This window comes from Salmo salar, chromosome 10 (assembly GCF_965601325.2).
Source record: "Salmo salar chromosome 10, fSalSal1, whole genome shotgun sequence".
In the NCBI taxonomy this organism is placed as follows: Eukaryota; Metazoa; Chordata; class Actinopteri; order Salmoniformes; family Salmonidae; genus Salmo; species Salmo salar.
Window position 1 is genome coordinate 39,405,660 of NC_138300.1, and position 18,047 is coordinate 39,423,706.

General features: G+C 44.6%; 1 long non-coding RNA gene across 1 annotated transcript in view; it reads right to left on the reverse strand.

Moving 5' to 3' along the window:
- Positions 1-238: 238 nt before the first annotated feature.
- The window catches only part of LOC106560390 (uncharacterized), a 29,921-nt gene continuing 12,112 nt past the window's right edge, over positions 239-18,047 (reverse strand). The window contains exon 2 of the long non-coding RNA XR_001318591.3: positions 239-470. This is a non-coding gene — a long non-coding RNA (uncharacterized LOC106560390). The remainder of the gene's footprint in view (positions 471-18,047) is intronic.

Genomic DNA, 18,047 nt, shown 5'->3' on the forward strand with positions numbered 1-18,047 from the left:
TCCATCCATTTTTCTGTGAACACATACAAACATAGTCACTGTTCTAGTACCAATGGCAGTTAGGATAGGTCATATCTGACACACAAATCTATACTATGTTGAAGTTTGAACAAGTCAGACTAAACCTAACTAATTCTGTTCTCCCAATCGACAACCATTGGTGAGTAGGCTGGAGGTGAGGTTGTCAGTTTACATAAATTATGTTTCACAAATGTATCAAAGTAATGAAGTGGGTTACCTTCTGTATTTACAAATGATGAGCCTGTGAAAATGTTTGCTGCTGACAGGTGAAGGTTGCTGGCCAGATACTTGCCAACATGTGGCTGACTGTTCCATTGATAGGAATTCTCACAGTCACAGATGAGGGCCCCCTTGCTGGTCTTCTCTTTGCTGCATGTTCGGCTGCAAACTGGACATCTCTCGAAGAACTACAGCAGGCAATCTTATGCGGTGGTGTTCACTGGGAAGGCCTGTGAAAGGGAGATACAATAGACAGCCAAGTGGTAAATTGCCTTTTGTTCTAAAGAAAGGACAAAGCTTTATGCTAATGCACTTCACAACCAAAATTACTCTACTAGTTGTATATGCTTGGCTGGGGAATTAGCCTACTATTTTATCAATAAAACTAGATGGCAATATTGCCATTACTGTTACTAGCAAAGTAGGTCAAAAATAACTATCAATGCTAATGTTAGCGAGCTAAAATATGGTGGACCACTCAATCTTAGTTAGCTGGCTAAAGTTATACTGCATCTAAATCAGGGGTCTCCAACCTTTCCTAGCATGAGAGCTACTTTTAAAAAATGAAACACAGCCAAATACATTTTTTGCTAGCTATCAAATAAGCAAATTCTTCTCTTCTCCTCTCCCCTGCAACTCTTCCCTGGGTCCTTTATGTACAAGATAAAGTACTGCATGTTTTGTCATTATATATGGTAAAATAATGGTTAATAAACAACTCTAAGTGGCCGCTATAAATTCTGCAATCTGTTTGATATTTTCCCAAATTATGTTTTCTCCATTTTCTTTTTCCTGATTTTAGATTGTTTTTGGTTTTCACTCTCAAAAGTACAATTGTTCATAGAGAAACAATGAAATTGGAAAAAGGCCATTTTTGGGGGGGGGGGGGGGCCTGTAAGATTTTTTTGTGTAATTCCCCTTTAATTGCATATCTGGCCCTTTAATGCGCATCTAGGGAGTGAGGAATCTGCAGTCTAATGAACCGGTCTAGCGAACTTGAACATTGTATGAATGAGGTTGCAACACTGCCTGGTATGGCAACTGCTCGGCCTCCGACCGCAAGGCACTACAGAGGGTAGTGCGAACGGCCCAGCACATCACTGGGGCCAAGCTTCCTGCCATCCAGGACCTCTATACCAGGTGGTGACAGAGGAAGGCCCTAAAAATTGTCAAAGACTCCAGCCACCCTAGTCATAGATTGTTCTCTATGCTACCGCACGGCAAGCGGTACCGGAGCACCAAGTCTAGGTCCAAGAGTCTTCTAAACAGCTTCTACCCCCAAGCCATAAAACTCCTGAACATCTAGTCAAATGGCTACCCAGACTATTTGCAGTGCCCCCACCCCCTCTTTACACCACTGCTACTCTCTGTTGTCATCTATGCATAGTCACTTTAATAACTCTACCTACATGTACATACTGTACTACCTCAAATAACTGGTGCCCCCACACATTGACTACGTATCGGTACCCCCCTGTATATAGTCTCGCTATTGTTATTTCACTGCTGCTCTTTAATTACTTGTTACTTTTATCTTATCTGTATTTTTTGAAACTGCATTGTTGGTTAGGGGCTCATAAGTAAGCATTTCACTGTAAGGTCTACAGCTGTTGTATTCGATGCATGTTACTAATAAAATGTGATTTGATTTGAATGCCATCACAACTGAGCATGGTTGGTACATTGTGTTATTACATTACCTGGAAATTTAATGAAAACTTTCTGGGGAACGTTCTGTGGCGGTTGTTACTGATGTTGTGCACAACATGTCAGTGAATGTTAGGAGAACATTCCTAGGATATTTCATGAACAACATTTTTGAAGAAAAAATATTTTGTTGTTAATAACATTCTTTGAATGTTTTTAGGGTGTTATCGTCCCCAACGTTAGATAAAACTAGAACTTAATAGGAATCTTAGCTAATGTTCTGGGAATGTTCCTGGTTTCCTGGGAAGAGGATAAGAACACTGGATAAGTGGTTAAGCATTATTAAAGCTTTATACTACTGTGATTCAGAGGTAACAGAGAGGGGACTGGTGATGTGCTCATTGGATATGCAGGGTTCAGAATTACCGTATGGCTTACCTCAAGCCCATATAACTTACCCTGAACACATTTAGGGTGGCAGGGTAGCCTAGTGGTTAGAGTGATGGACTAGTAGCCGTTGCAAGTTCAAATCCCTGAGCTGACAAGGTACAAATCTGTTGTTCTGCTCCTGAACAGGCAGTTAACCCACTGTTCCTAGGCCGTCATTGAAAATAAGAATGTTTTCTTAACTAACTTGCCTAGTTAAATAAAGGTAAAATTAAATTAAATGTAGATCTCTGGAACAAACCCATCCATGGAATGACAGACAGAATGACTGACAGCCCATCTATCTCTGTCTGTCTCAGACACAGAAATACATTGTAATTCTATGGTCTCAGACCATATTGTCCTGTAGCCCCTCTCTGTGTGTGTGACTGAAGGCTGTTTGTTGTCTGTTTTCTACTCCTCAACTTTAAAATAAAGTTTCATAAGGAACGTGTGTGTGTAGGCAGCAGCTGTATTGGGGGATCAGACAGAAGTTTGAGCAAAGTGACAGAGATAGAACTGGGTCAGGCCTCCTGACTAGAACACACAGACAGTCTGCAAGACCAACTGGAACACACACACACACTTTAAATACTTTATTTGAATTCACAAATCACATTACATCATAAATGATTCAAACATTTCACTTAACAAAAGCACCTTTTCCTCCAAACAGCTAGGCTGCCCATATCAGCTGAAAAAAGCAATACCTTCTCCCCCACACAGCTAGGCTGCCCATAACGGCTGAAACGGAGCAGTACCTTCTCCCCCACACAGCTAGGTTACCCTTAACCTGTCTGGGCTAGGGGGCAGGTATTTTCACGGCCGGATAAAAAAAACGTACCCGATTTAAACTGGTTACTACTCTTGCCAAGAAACGAGAATATGCATATTATTAGTAGATTTGGATAGAAAACACTCTAAAGTTTCTAAAACTGTTTGAATGGTGTCTGAGTATAACAAAACTCATATGGCAGGCAAAAACCTGAGAAGATTCCAAGTAGGAAGTGGCCTGTCTGCGATTTTGTAGTTATCCTTTTGCCTGTCTATCGAAACTACAGTATCCGTGGGGTTATGTTGCACTTTCTAAGGCTTCCATTGGCTCTCTAAAGCCGCCAGAAAGCGGATTGGGGCGTCTCCTGTCTCTGGGCAAAGTATAGTAACTCAGTTTTTCAGTGGTCTGCCTGAGGACAAAGGGAATGGAAATGCGCGTTCACGAGACCTCGCCATTTTTTCTCTTCCTTTTTGAATGAATACAGCATTGTCCGGTTGGAATATTATCGCCATTTTACGAGAAAAATACCATAACAATTGATTTTAAACAGCGTTTGACATGCTTCTAAGTACGGTAATGGAACATTGTGAAAAAATGTTGTCTCGAAATGCGCTCGCGCGTTACCCTTTGGATAGTGACCTGAACGCATGAACAAAACAGGGATATTTGCACATAACTATGGATTATTTGGAGAAAAAAAACAACTGTTGTGGAAGTAGCAGTCCTGGGAGTGTATTCTGACGAAGAACAGCAAAGGTAATCCAATTTTTCTAATAGTAATTCTGAGTTTAGGTTGCCCCGACGTTGGCGGGTGTCAAATTAGCTAGCGGTGATGGCTGAGCCATGTACTCAGAATATTGCAAAATGTGCTTTCGCCAAAAAGCTATTTTAAAATCTGACATAGCGATTGCATAAAGTAGTTCTGTATCTATAATTCTTAAAATAATTGTTATGTATTTTGTCAACGTTTATCATGAGTAATTTATTAAATTCACCGGAAGTTTTGGGTGGGAATGCTACTTCTGAACATCACATGCTAATGTAAAAAGCAGTTTTTTGATATAAATATGAACTTGATTGAACAAAACATGCATGTATTGTATAACATAATGTCCTAGGAGTGTCATCTGATGAAGATCAAAGGTTAGTGCTGCATTTAGCTGTGTTTTTGGTTTTTGTGACATATATGCTTGCTTGAAAAATGTCTGTGTGGTTATTTGTGTCTATGTACTCTCCTAACATAATCTAATGTTTTGCTTTCGCTGTAAAGCCTTTTTGAAATCGGACAATGTGGTTAGATTAACGAGAGTCTTATCTTTCAAATGGTGTAAAATAGTCGTATGTTTGAAATATTGAAATTATTGCATTTGAGGTATTTGTATTTCGCGCCACGCGATTCCACTGGCTGTTGAATAGAGTGGGACGCTAACGTCCCACCTTGCCCATTGAAGTTAACGGATGAAACAGAGCAGTACTTTCTCCACACCGCTAGGTTGCCGTTAATTGCTGGAGCATTGCCTAGCCTGTTGTGGACAGGCGTTCCGCCAGCGGGACCCCTAGCCAACAGCCAATGGAATCGCATGGCGCGAAATACAAAAACTACTAAAATACCACAATTCAATTTTCTCAAACAATCAACTATTTTACACCATTTTAAATATAAGACTCTCGTTAATCTAACCACATTGTCCGATTTCAAAAAGGCTTTACAGCGAAAGCAAAACATTAGATTATGTTTGGAGAGTACATAGACCAAAATAATCACACAGCCATTTTCCAAGCAAGCATATATGTCAATAAAACCCATAGCACACCTAAATGAAGCACTAACCTTTGATGATCTTCATCAGATGACACTCCTAGGACATTATGTTATACAATACATGTATATTTTGTTCAATCAAGTTCATATTTATATCCAAAAACAGCTTTTTACATTGGCGTGTGATGTTCAGAACATGTATTCCCACCAAAAACTTCCGGTGAATTTACAAAAATACTCATCATAAACGTTGACAAAATACATAACAATTATTTTAAGAATTATCGATACAGAACTCCTTTATGCAATCGCTGTGTCAGATTTTAAAATCGCTTTTCGGCGAAAGCACATTTTTCAATATTCTGAGTACATAGCTCAGCCATCCCCACCTCACCTCAGTAGTGACTAGGTCAACAAGGCACTCATGTCTAACAATATACAACCATTAAAAACATGTGCAACAGACACCTTTACATTTAATTCAGGGGATCATGATTTGCAGGGTACCAGAGTAGAACTTGTAGCCTCGCCTTAACGGTAAAGGTGAGAATGTCCTCGCCAATGGCAGCATTTTGGTACATGGAATTGGAGACAGCGTGGTCAGCACAGTCCATAGTAGCAAGTTCTCTGCAGCTTCAGCCCAGTCAAGTGCTGCAGTAGCTGCAGGTTGAGATGTGCCATCATGGTTGACAGAAGCCACCATGACAACACAGAGGTCTGCCACAACTGTATCAGAGACAGTCACTGTCTCAGTTTGCATGTGAGTCCATGTCCATCAGAGCTCCACGCCAGTGCGGTTGAACAGATCATTGAGGTCTGGCCTGTCAGACCAGATTCCAAAGCCTGCAGCACGAGTGCCCAGTTTTCCATTGGCCTTCCTCCTGAAGCCCGGGAAATTGTCCTCAGTGTCCGTGGTCAGTGGGACCGTCGTCCTCCGTAGGTCCAGAAGGAGGGAGGCTCTGGCTAACTCCCTAACTGTCACGTTGTCACTGTTGAGCATGTTTAACAGGTGAGTCAGTATGGTAGCAATGTAAATCCACTCGACATTCGGGACACCCAAACCACCCTCCCTTTGGCTCAGCAAGACAACGTCACGTGTGGTGTGTGTTTAAGCATAGGACTTAGTCACCACTTGAACAGTTTTGTTATTAATTCCCTCAGAACCTTCTGTGGGATATGCACATTGGTAACAGATGTTGAACCTTTACTAGGGCCACCTCTCTCACAGCCTCTAGCTTCATGACCACAGGCAGAGGGGAAATGTCAATCATATTAAGCCTGGTTGAATACACATGGAAAAGCTCCTCATCTTGTTCCCCCCACTCGCCAGCTAAATTAAACTTATGTCCAAGATAGCTGTATGTTTCGTGATGACAATACGATTGGTTTATTCATTAGTGTAAATGTTGGGGGCTTATCCGTTTTAGGCGTTTTCCTCCGCTGCGTCTTTCATAGAACACTGCACATTTTGAGTGTTTCACTTCCAGCCTAGACCATTTGGAAATGTCATCTGTGCGAGAGAGCATGTCTTTGATAACATGCTCCTCTCTGGAGGAGATCTGAACATCATCAGCATACCCCTGTACTAGGTTCGGTGACAGCACATGGGCTGGGGCACACTGGCATAACCATTTCAGCCACTGGTTGATGACTAGGAGGAAGTTAACGGCACTCCATGGGCAGCCTGTTTTTATGCCAACCCTAAATGGGATTGGTTCAGTCAGGTGCTCCTCACAGGCAACTTAGAGAAAAGAGCCTTTGTACACATCGGATATAATGTCCATATAAGGTTGAGGCAGTTGTATTTCCTCAAGTTGATCATAACACTATGTGATAAAGTACCAAAGGCATCACTAAAGTCCAGAAACACAGTGGGAAACTTTTTGGATTCATGCTTGAACTCATCAATTCCAGTTTATAGGCAGAATACATGCCCTGTCCATCTATATGTGCCGTTTGTTTGGGAGAGAGAATGCCTATACCCACTGTGCACACACTGATTGAATCAACATTGTTTCCACGTCATTTCAATTAAATTATGTTGAACCAATATAGAAGAGACGTTGAATTGACGTCTGTGCCCAATGGGTATCTACAAGCCATGGTACAAGTCATGGTAGTACTGGTAGTACCGGATGGACCGGATGCTGGAGTGAGTAGTCGTGCTGTACTTCGCTCCGCGTGTAATATTACATTTCATTACATTACAACGGAACGATTTGATTAGCTAGCTAGCTAGCTACATAGTTGTCTTTGCTGTCTTTGTATCAAGGATAAAGGTGTAGCTTTGAGAAACTAACAAGGTTAGCTAGCCAGCTATATTCGTTCGCAGCGACGCAGCGTTTTCCAAATGGCGTCAACACCACAACACCACAGCCACTGCTAGCTAGCCAACTTTTACCAACTAGCAGTACTGTAGAAACTAAATACATTACAATGGAACGTTTTGATTAGTATAATGTTAGCTAGCTACATAGTTGTCTTTGTATCAAAGATAAAGGTAAACGCAGCCATTGCTAGCTAGCCAACTCTACCAGCCAGCAGTACCGTATCATTTTTAGTCAATAAGATTTTTGCAACGTAAGCTTAACTTTCTGAACTTTCGAGATGTGTTGTCCACTTGTGTAGCTAGCAGGACTGACTTTGTGTTAGCTAGCCAACGTTTAATTACTTCTGCGTTATGAAAGGAACTAGACACAGACACAAATGATCCATTGGTAGTTTGTTGTACCAAGTATTGGTGCTAACCGTGTGTTATTGGATGCTAGCATGCTAGTTAGCTACAGCGTCATAGGATACGGTGCACTGGGTGGGTTTCAGGAAGAATACTGTACCAAGTTATCTAGCTGAATAAACTAAGTTTGAGCCTATTCCTGGAAACATTGAACCACTGTAGTTTACATCAATTATAATTTCTAAAGTGGAAGTTGGAAAAGTTATATTTGAGCGTTTCAGTGAATGGTTAGTGAGGGAGGTACTGCTCTCTCACTTACCCAGTTGTTTAGCTAATTTTCATTCCAATCTCCTTTGCATTAGCGTAGCCTCTCCTGTAGCCTGTCAACTATGTGTCTGTCTATCCCTGTTCTCTCCTCTCTGCACAGGCCACACAAACGCTTCACACCGCGTGGCCGCTGCCACTTTAACATGGTGGTCCCAGCGCGCACGACCTACGTGGAGTTCCAGGTCTCCGGCAGCCTCTGGAACTGCCGGTCTGCAGCCAACAAGGCAGAGTTCATCTCAGCCTATGCTACCCTCCAGTCCCTCGACTTCTTGGCGCTGACGGAAACATGGATTACCACAGAAAACACTGCTACTCCTACTGCTCTCTCCTCGTCTGACCACATGTTCTCCCAAGTGGACATTCTCTCTTTCTCCCCTCTGTCTATCTCCTCCTTTGAATTCCATGCTGACACAGTCACTAGCCCATTCAAGCTTAACATCCTTATCATTTATCGCCCTCCAGGTTCCCTTGGAGAGTTCATCAATGAGCTTGACGCCTTAATAAGTTCCTTTCTGAGGATGGCTCACCCCTCACAGTTCTGGGTGACTTTAACCTCCCTACGTCTACCTTTGACTCATTTCTCTCTGCCTCCTTCTTCCCACTCCTCTCCTCTTTTGACCTCACCCTCTCACCGTCCCCCCCTACTCACAAGGCAGGCAATACGCTTGACCTCATCTTTACTAGATGCTATTCTTCTACTAATCTCACTGCAACTCCCCTCCAAGTCTCCGACCACTACCTTGTATCCTTTTCCCTCTCGCTCTCCTCCAACACTACTCACTCTGCCCCTACTCAGATGGTTTTGCGCCGTCGCAACCTTCGCTCTCTCTTTCCTGCTACTCTCTCCTCTTTCATCCTATCATCTCTTCCCTCTGCTCAATCCTTCTTCAACTAATCTCCTGATTCTGCTTCCTCAACCCTCCTCTCCTCCCTTTCTGCATGCTTTGACTCTCTATGTCCCCTATCCTCCCGGCCTGCTCGGTCCTCCCCTCCTGCTCCGTGGCTTGGCGACTCATTGCGAGCTCACAGAACAGGGGTCCGGGCAGCCGAGCGGAAATGGAGAAAAACTAGCCTCCCTGCGGACCTGGCATCTTTTCACTCCCTCCTCTCTACATTTTCTTCCTCTGTTTCTGCTGCTAAAGCCACTTTCTACCACTCTAAATTCCAAGCATCTGCATCTAACCCTAGGAAGCTCTTTGCCACTTTCTCCTTCCTCCTGAATCCTCCTCCCCCTCCCTCTCTGTGGATGACTTCGTCAACCATTTTGAAAAGAAGGTTGATGACATCCGATCCTCGTTTGTTAAGTCAAATGACACCACTGGTCCTGCTCACATTGCCCTACCCTATGCTTTGACCTCTTTCTCCCCTCCCTCTCCAGATGAAATCTTGCGACTTGTGACGGCCGGCCGCCCAACAACCTGCCCGCTTGACCCTATCCCCTCCTCTCTTCTCCAGACCATTTCCGGAGACCTTCTCCCCTACCTCACCTCGCTCATCAACTCATCCTTGACTGCTGGCTACGTCCCTTCAGTCTTCAAGAGAACGAGAGTTGCACCCCTTCTCAAAAAACCTACACTCGATCCCTCCGATGTCAACAACTACAGACCAGTATCCCTTCTTTCTTTTCTCTCCAAAACTCTTGAGCGTGCCGTCCTTGGTCAGCTCTCTTGCCATCTCTCTCAGAATGACCTTCTTGATCCAAACCAGTCAGGTTTCAAGACTGGTCATTCAACTGAGACTGCTCTTCTCTGTGTCACGGAGGCTCTCCGCACTGCTAACTCTCTCTCCTCTGCTCTCATCCTTCTAGACCTATCTGCTGCCTTTGATACTGTGAACCATCAGATCCTCCTCTCCACCCTCTCCGAGTTGGGCATCTCCGGCGCGGCTCACTCTTGGATTGCATCCTACCTGACAGGTCGCTCCTACCAGGTGGCGTGGCGAGAATCTGTCTCCGCACCACGTGCTCTCACCACTGGTGTCCCCCAGGGCTCAGTTCTAGGCCCTCTCCTATTCTCGCTATACACCAAGTCACTTGGCTCTGTCATATCCTCACATGATCTCTCCTATCATTGCTACCCAGACGACACACAATTAATCTGCTCCTTTCCCCCTTCTGATAACCAGGTGGCGAATCGCATCTCTGTATGTCTGGCAGACATATCAGTGTGGATGGAAGATCACCACCTCAAGCTGAACCTCGGCAAGACGGAGCTGCTCTTCCTCCCGAGGAAGGACTGCCCATTCCATGATCTCGCCATCACGGTTGACAACTCCATTGTGTCCTCCCAGAGTGCTAAGAGCCTTGGCGTGACCCTGGACAACACCCTGTTGTTCTCCACTAACATCAAGGCGGTGACCCGATCCTGTAGGTTCATGCTCTACAACATTCGCAGAGTACGACCCTGCCTTACACAGGAAGCGGCGCAGGTCCTAATCCAGGCACTTGTCATCTCCCGTCTGGATTACTGCAACTCGCTGCTGGCGGGGCTCCCTGCCTGTGCCATTAAACCCCTACAACTCATCCAGAATGCCGCAGCCCATCTGGTGTTCAACCTTCCCAAGTTCTCTCACGTCACCCCGCTCCTCCACACACTCCACTGGCTTCCAGTTGAAGCTCGCATCTGGATGGTAGGTTGGTGGTTGGAGATATCCCTCCAGTGGTGTGGGGGCTGTGCTTTGGCAAAGTGGGTGGGGTTATATCCTGCCTGTTTGGCCCTGTCCGGGGGTTTCTTCGGATGGGGCCACAGTGTCTCCTGACCCCTCCGGTCTCTCTCTGCCTTCAGTATTTATGCTGCAGTAGTTTATGTGTCGGGGGCTAGGGTCAGTCTGTTACATCTGGAGTATTTCTCTTGTCTTATCCGGTGTCCTGTGTGAATTTAAATATGCTCTCTCTAATTCTCTCTTTCTTTCTCTCTCTCGGCGGACCTGAGCCCTAGGACCATGCCTCAGGACTACCTGGCATGATGACTCCTTGCTGTCCCCAGTTCACCTGGCCGTGCTGCTGCTCCAGTTTCAACTGTTCTGCCTGCGGCTATGGAACCCTGACCTGTTCACCGGACGTGCTACCTGTCCCAGACCTGCTGGAACCCTGACCTGTTCACCGGACGTGCTACCTGTCCCAGACCTGCTGTTTTCAACTCTCTAGAGACAGCAGGAGCGGTAGAGATACTCTCAAAGATCGGCTATGAAAAAGCCAATTGACACTTACTCTTGAGTTGCTGACTTGTTGCACCCTCGACAACTACTATGATTATTATTATTATTTGACCATGCTGGTCATTTATGAACATTTGAACATCTTGGCCATGTGCTGTTATAATCTCCACCCGGCACAGCCAGAAGAGGACTGGCCACCCCTCATAGCCTGGTTCCTCTCTAGGTTTCTTCCTAGGTTTTGGCCTTTCTAGGGAGTTTTTCCTAGCCACCGTGCTTCTACACCTGCATTGCTTGCTGTTTGGGGTTTTAGGCTGGGTTTCTGTACAGCACTTTGTGATATCAGCTGATGTAAGAAGGGCTATATAAATACATTTGATATGATTTGTTCTGCTACAAGACCATGGTGCTTGCCTACGGAGCTGTGAGGGGAACGGCACCTCCGTACCTTCAGGCTCTGATCAGTCCCTACACCCAAAGAAGGGTACTGCGTTCATCCACCTCTGGCCTGCTCGCCTCCCTACCTCTGCAGAAGAACAGTTCCCGCTCAGCCCAGTCAAAACTGTTCGCTGCTCTGGCACCCCAATGGTGGAACAAGCTCCCTCACGACGCCAGGACAGCGGAGTCAATCACCACCTTCCGGAGACACCTGAAACCCCACCTCTTTAAGGAATACCTGGGATAGGATAAAGTAATCCTTCTAACCCCCCCCCCCCCCCAAAAAAAAAAATATATATAGATGTATTATTGTAAAGTGGTTGTTCCACTGGATATCATAAGGTGAATGCACCAATTTGTAAGTCACTCTGGATAAGAGCGTCTGCTAAATGACGTAAATGTATGAGTCAGGCACTGTACCTTTCCATTAATCAGACAGGCATTGAAGATATGCATGAGGGCATGGGAGGACTGGGGCATTTCAGATGGTGTCACTTAAAGAGATACCATAATTTGAGATTTTGGCAAGGAGGCCATTTATCAAGTAGAAGTAGTTTTGCGAGCTATTGCTAACTAGCATTAGTGTAATGACTGGAAGTCTATGGGTATCTTCTAACGCTAGTTAGCATTGGCTCACAAAACTACCTCTAACTTCCTTCATACTGGATACAGAAACATAAAAATTATATCCACAAGTTCATCTGACTCTGGGGAAGTAGATAAAGGGCCTCATTGCCAAAATCACCAAGTATGTCCCTTTAAAGTCTCATAAGTGACACCATCTGATCCACTTACCTTGTTGTTTGGTAGTGAAGTCAAAACATTATCTACCTCCTCAAGGGGGAAATTGCATATATCTGGGAAATATTATGCTTGTACCATTGGTTTCACACAACGGAAATGCCGTGGTCAGCGGTACACTATCAGACGGGTCTTGGCATTTGTCAATATAGTAGTTCTGTGCATTAGTAACATTACTAGTACTGGGCGGGGGGGCTGTTCACAATAATGTCAATTGCTTTAGGTTTGAGATGTTGCCATAGGTATACCATTTTCTCCCTGCATACCTCTGTCCTCTTTTGCAATGAGCCCCACAGCCACTGAGTGATGGTCAATCCCGCTGGTGAGGGAGGTCACTGTCACCTCCGCTGGGTAAACCTTGCGTGTAGGGAACTATCCCAGGTGCAACATATTTCAGGAGTGGAGCTCTGAATGGTCTCCTGTCCTGATGTTTTGCAGAAAAGACAATGTTTTTGTACAGTAGCAAGCCCCTTTCAGAATAACCACTACTCTATTCCATTTCTCCAGATGAGATGAAGTTTGTTTTCTCCTGAAGCAGTTTAGTGTATCTCGTGAGTCTGGAATTGTTTCCATTCATGTTGCGACAGCTGACGTTCATACTCAGAGAAATCTGTTCAGTTACTGTAGTATCCCTGCACACCAGGTGAACTGCGGCTGGGTGGTGAATACTCCATGGTACGGTAGACTCGGCCACTGTGTTGCGACAAGGCACATTAGTACCAAAAGTGTCCAAAACATCAGACCTTTATTGCATTAATGACGCACTGACACACACACTAACACACTCACAGATCTCACTGACGATCCCACTGACAAAATATCTCACTCGTTGTGTTTGTCTCAGGATGCTGTATCTTGTTGTTGTTGTTGCTCTGAGTCCCTGCCACTCTGAGGCGTAGTAATACAGCTTCAATTATTGCTGTTCCGTTTGGGCTGTGGTGTCGTCACTGACACGCCATGGCAAACAACGGCCTGTGCTGGCCTTAGAAGATGTCTGAAATCACTTTGGCACTGTGTCCAAACTGCTCCTGTGTCCTCCAGTCACAAGCTTCCCTCTTTATCTCTCCCTCTCTCTCTCGCTGCCTCCCTCTGTCTTTCTTTCTCTCTGCCTCTTTCTCCCTGTCTTTCTTTCTGACATTGTATGTTCCTCTTCTGTACAGTACTGTTCAAATCAACCTTGGTTCAAATAGACCATCCACTCTACCTCCCTCTCAAACCACTCTCACAGAGACAAAACAAAGATGAAACAATAACCGCATGTCACATGTGCAACTAAACGGGGGAAAAACTGTAGACCACCTTTACTCCACACACAGAGATGCATACAAAGCTCTCCCCCGCCCTCCATTTGTCAAATCCGACCATAATTCTATCATCCTGATTCCTGCTTACAAACAAAAACTAAAGCAGGAAGTACCAGTGACTCGCTCAATACGGAACTGGTCAGATGACATGGATGCTACTCTACAGGACTGTTTTGCTAGCAGACTGAAATATGTTCCGGGATTCATCCAATGGCATTCAGGAGTATACCACCTCAGTCATCGGCTTCATCAATAAGTGCATCGACGACGTCGTCCCCACAGTGACGTACATATCCCAACCAGAAGCCATGGATTACAGGCAACATCTGCATTGAGCTAAAGGCTATAGCTGCCACTTTCAAGGAGCAGGACACTAATCCGGATGCCTGAAAGAAATCCCACTATGCCCTCAGATTCACCATCAAACAGGCAAAGCATCAATACAGGAATAAGATTGAATCCTATTACACCGGCTTTGACCCTCATCGGATTTGGCAGGGCTTGAAAACTATTACGGACTACAAAGGGAAACCCAGCCTCGAGCTGCCCAGTGACGCGAGCCTACCAGACGAGCTAAATGCCTTTTTTGCTCGCTTCGAGGCAAGCAACACCGAAGCATTCATGAGAGCACCAGCTGTTCTGGACGACTGTGTGATAACACTCTCGGTAGCCAATGTGAGCAAGACCTTTAAACAGGTCAACATTCACAAAGCTGCAGGGACAGATGGATTACCAGGACTTGTACTCAAAGCATGTGCGGACCAATTGTCAAGTGTCTTCACGGACATTTTCAACCTCTCCCTGACTGAGTCTTTAATACCTACATGTTTCAAGCAGACCACCATAGTGCCTGTGCCCAAGGAAGCGAAGGTAACCTGCTTAAATGATTACCACCCCATAGCACTCACATCAATAGCCATGAAGTGCTTTGAAAGGCTAATCATGGCTAACATCAACACCATCATCCTAGATACCCTAGACCCACTCCAATTCACATACCGCCCCACAGATCCATGCAATCGCACTCCACACTGCCCTTTCCCACCTGGACAAAAGGAACACCTATGTGAGAATGCTGTTCATTGAGTACAGCTCAGCATTCATAGTGCTCACAAAGCTCTTCACTAACCTAAGGACTCTGGGACTAAACACTCCCCTCTGAAACTGGATCCTGGACTTCCTGATGGGCCGCCCCCAGGTGGTAAGGGTAGGCAACAACACGTCTGCCACGCTGATCCTCAACACTGGGGCCCCTCAGGGGTGTGTGCTTAGTCCCCTCTTGTACTCTCTGTTTTGCCACGACTGCGTGGCCAAACACAACTCCAACACCATCATTAAATTTGCTGATGACACAACATTGGTAGGCCTGATCAACGACAACGATGAGACAGCCTATAAGCAGGAGGTCAGAGACCTGGCAGTGTGGTGCCAGGACAACAACCTCTCCCTCAATGTGAGCAAGACAAAGGAGCTGATCTTCGACTACAGGAAAAGGCGGGCCAAACAGGCCCCCGTTAACATCAACAGGGCTGTAGTGGAGCAGGTCGAGAGTTTCAAGTTCCTTGGTGTCCACATCACCAACGCACTATCATGGTCCAAACACACCTTGACAGTCGTGAAGAGGGCACGACAACATCTTTTCACAGGAGACTAAAAAGATTTGGCATGGGTCCCCAGATCCAGCTGCACCATCGAGAGTGTCCTGACCAGTTGCGTCACAACCTGGTATGGCAACTGCTCGGCATCTGACCGTAAGGCGCTACAGAGGGTAGTGCGTATGGCCCAGTACATCACTGGGGCCAAGCTTCCTGCCATCTAGGACCTATATACTAGGCGTGTCAGAGAAAATCCCAAAAAATTGTCAGAGACTCTAGTCACCCAAGTCATAGACTGTTCTCTCTGCTGCCACACAGCAAGAGGTACTGGAGCACTAAGTCCAGGACCAAAAGGCTCCTTAACAGCTTTTTCCCCCAAGCCATAAGCCTGCTGAACAATTAATCAAAAGGCCACCGGACTATTTACATTGACACCCCCCCATTAGTTTTTTACACTGCTGCTACTCGCTGTTTATTATCTATACATAGTTACTTCACCCCTACCTACATGTATAAATTACCTCGAATACAACACCTGTTGTATTCGGCGCATGTGACAAATAAAGTTTGATTTGATTTGCCAGGGTGTGATATGCTTCCTTAGTGATTGATAATAGATGTTCAATTTAACAGCAAAGGGAGGTCAGCCACATGGCCAAACACAAATTTATTTGTTGTAATTTATTTATTTTATGGGTAGAGAGAAAGGTTATGCCAAGGTTGTTTAGATGTGGGGGTATTTTGTGTTTTGATCATTCATGCAGGTATTCATCCTCTTATCTGTCTGTATGGTTTTGGTTGTTTGTTTACTTTTGGGCTTTCTGAATACATTTCAGTCCAAGGTAAACAACAATAGCATGATGGATGTCAGGGGCTCAGATATAAGTGAGCATTCTCCTCTTGATCCATACCATCTACCCACCTCTCTGGGTTGACAATCAACTTGTTTTTTTCCTTTAGGGTTTTGTGAACATTCAGAGATGGAGAGAGAGTAGTGGGAGAAGGGAGACTGTGAGAATGGGTGAGAGAGAATGAGCAGTATGAGAGTAAAAGAGAGATGAAAGAGAAAAAAAGCATTCAAAGCCAATGTGATAAGTCCGTCCCCTGTACAAAGGACACACGAGGGACTGTGTGAGCTGATTTGATTTTAATCCTGTAGATTTACACAGGAGATATGAGGGACTATGGGGGATATTGTTGTTTAATCTGATGGTACCTCTGATTACTCCCCATAACTCTGGTTGGACTGGTTACAACCAGTCACAGTATACCCTGGGCACTGTACCCTGAGGTTATGACAGTCATATTACACCATAGAAATATTGGCACACACACACGGATATATAGCCACTGGTTATCTGATCAACAACCTTTTTCTTTGACAGTTGTGAAGTAATAAGCCGGTCATGGAGTATGAAATAGAGGAGATTGTCTTACAGTGAAAGGTTTTGGCCTGTCTCAGATGGCCAGCTCCCGCTGAGAATTCCTTCAGTTTACCTAATCATCCGATCACATATACAACAGACTGACTACAATGGGATGATATCCTCTATATAAAAAAGTGAAGTTAAAGCGAGGTCAATTATCTTAGAAAATACAGAGAGATACACATGGTTATTGTACTACACTGAAAAGGACACAATACCCTGGATAATTTCAAACATATTGTGATGTGTTAATCTCTGTGCATGTGTACTTTGTGTGTGTGAGAGAGAAATGATGAGACTGTGGCATCGAATGGAACAGCATCACCCAGTCTGAAGGAATAACTACTCACTCTCACAGTCTCAAAATTACATGTTCATCCATGTTTCTGAAACGTCAAATTTCAAAACACACAAGTCTCAGTTTAGGCATTAACTCCAAATATTTAAGATAAGGGTTAAAGTTGAGGCATTAACTCCAAATTCTGAAGTTTAGGCATTTACTCCAAATGGTTAAGGCAGGAGTTAAGGTTTGGGATAGGTGTAAAACAAATATATCAAAACGCCCTTTCTAAACCGAAACCTACTTGAAGGTTACAGCTCTCACAGATGCCCATAGTGGCCGGTTTTCACGTCCTCTCCCGACATCCTCAGACGTTGAATACTGACTTGTATCATCGGTGACCTGGCTGGGAATAACCCTAAAATAAATGACACCAACCTAAAATTACATTTTAATTTTGATTAATCCAGGATTGAGGTATTAGTCTCAACAGTATGTCTGCTCTCTGATCATAGGGGAATTTTCTTAATTTCCCTCCCTCGTTTTTAGGCCCTGCAATAGACTAGCGTCCTGTCCAGGGGGTGTACTTGTACATCAAGCTGCCACACACTACAAAAACAGGAGATTGGCTCCTGCCCTATTCTGGCTCGGACAAGACTACTTACATATCTCCCCTATTATGAGTGCTACTGTTATTCCTTGTTGTCGCTATTTCTAAACCTAACCCCGTTTTATTTTTAATTTCATCTTTAACTCTGCATTGTTGGAAATGTATTGATTTGATATTGAGACTAGTCCTGTACTAAAAACTAAGTTTAATGGAGAATCTCTGTTCTTAGCGCTTTTTAGGATCGGGTTTAGGGCCTAAACTGTGTTCGGGAAACTGGCCCTATTTCAGAATGTCACCTGAAAACTCTAATTGTATGATGTCTGAGGATACTGCCCAAGGCAGGGGTTTGAGGGGTCAGGAGTAAGGGGTCAGGGGTTAGACTAGTCATTTTTCTTCTAGTGTTCAGACAAATGGATGTCCTGAGGATGATGGTGAGTCTGATGAAGATGTCAAGAGTCATGTCAACTATCAAAACCTGCAACTCTCAAAAGGTATTTCATTACACCATGCGTGCACCCATGCATGTGTTTGATTAAATGCGGAAAAACACATCAATATCACTTACATTTGAATTCAAACAAGAACGCT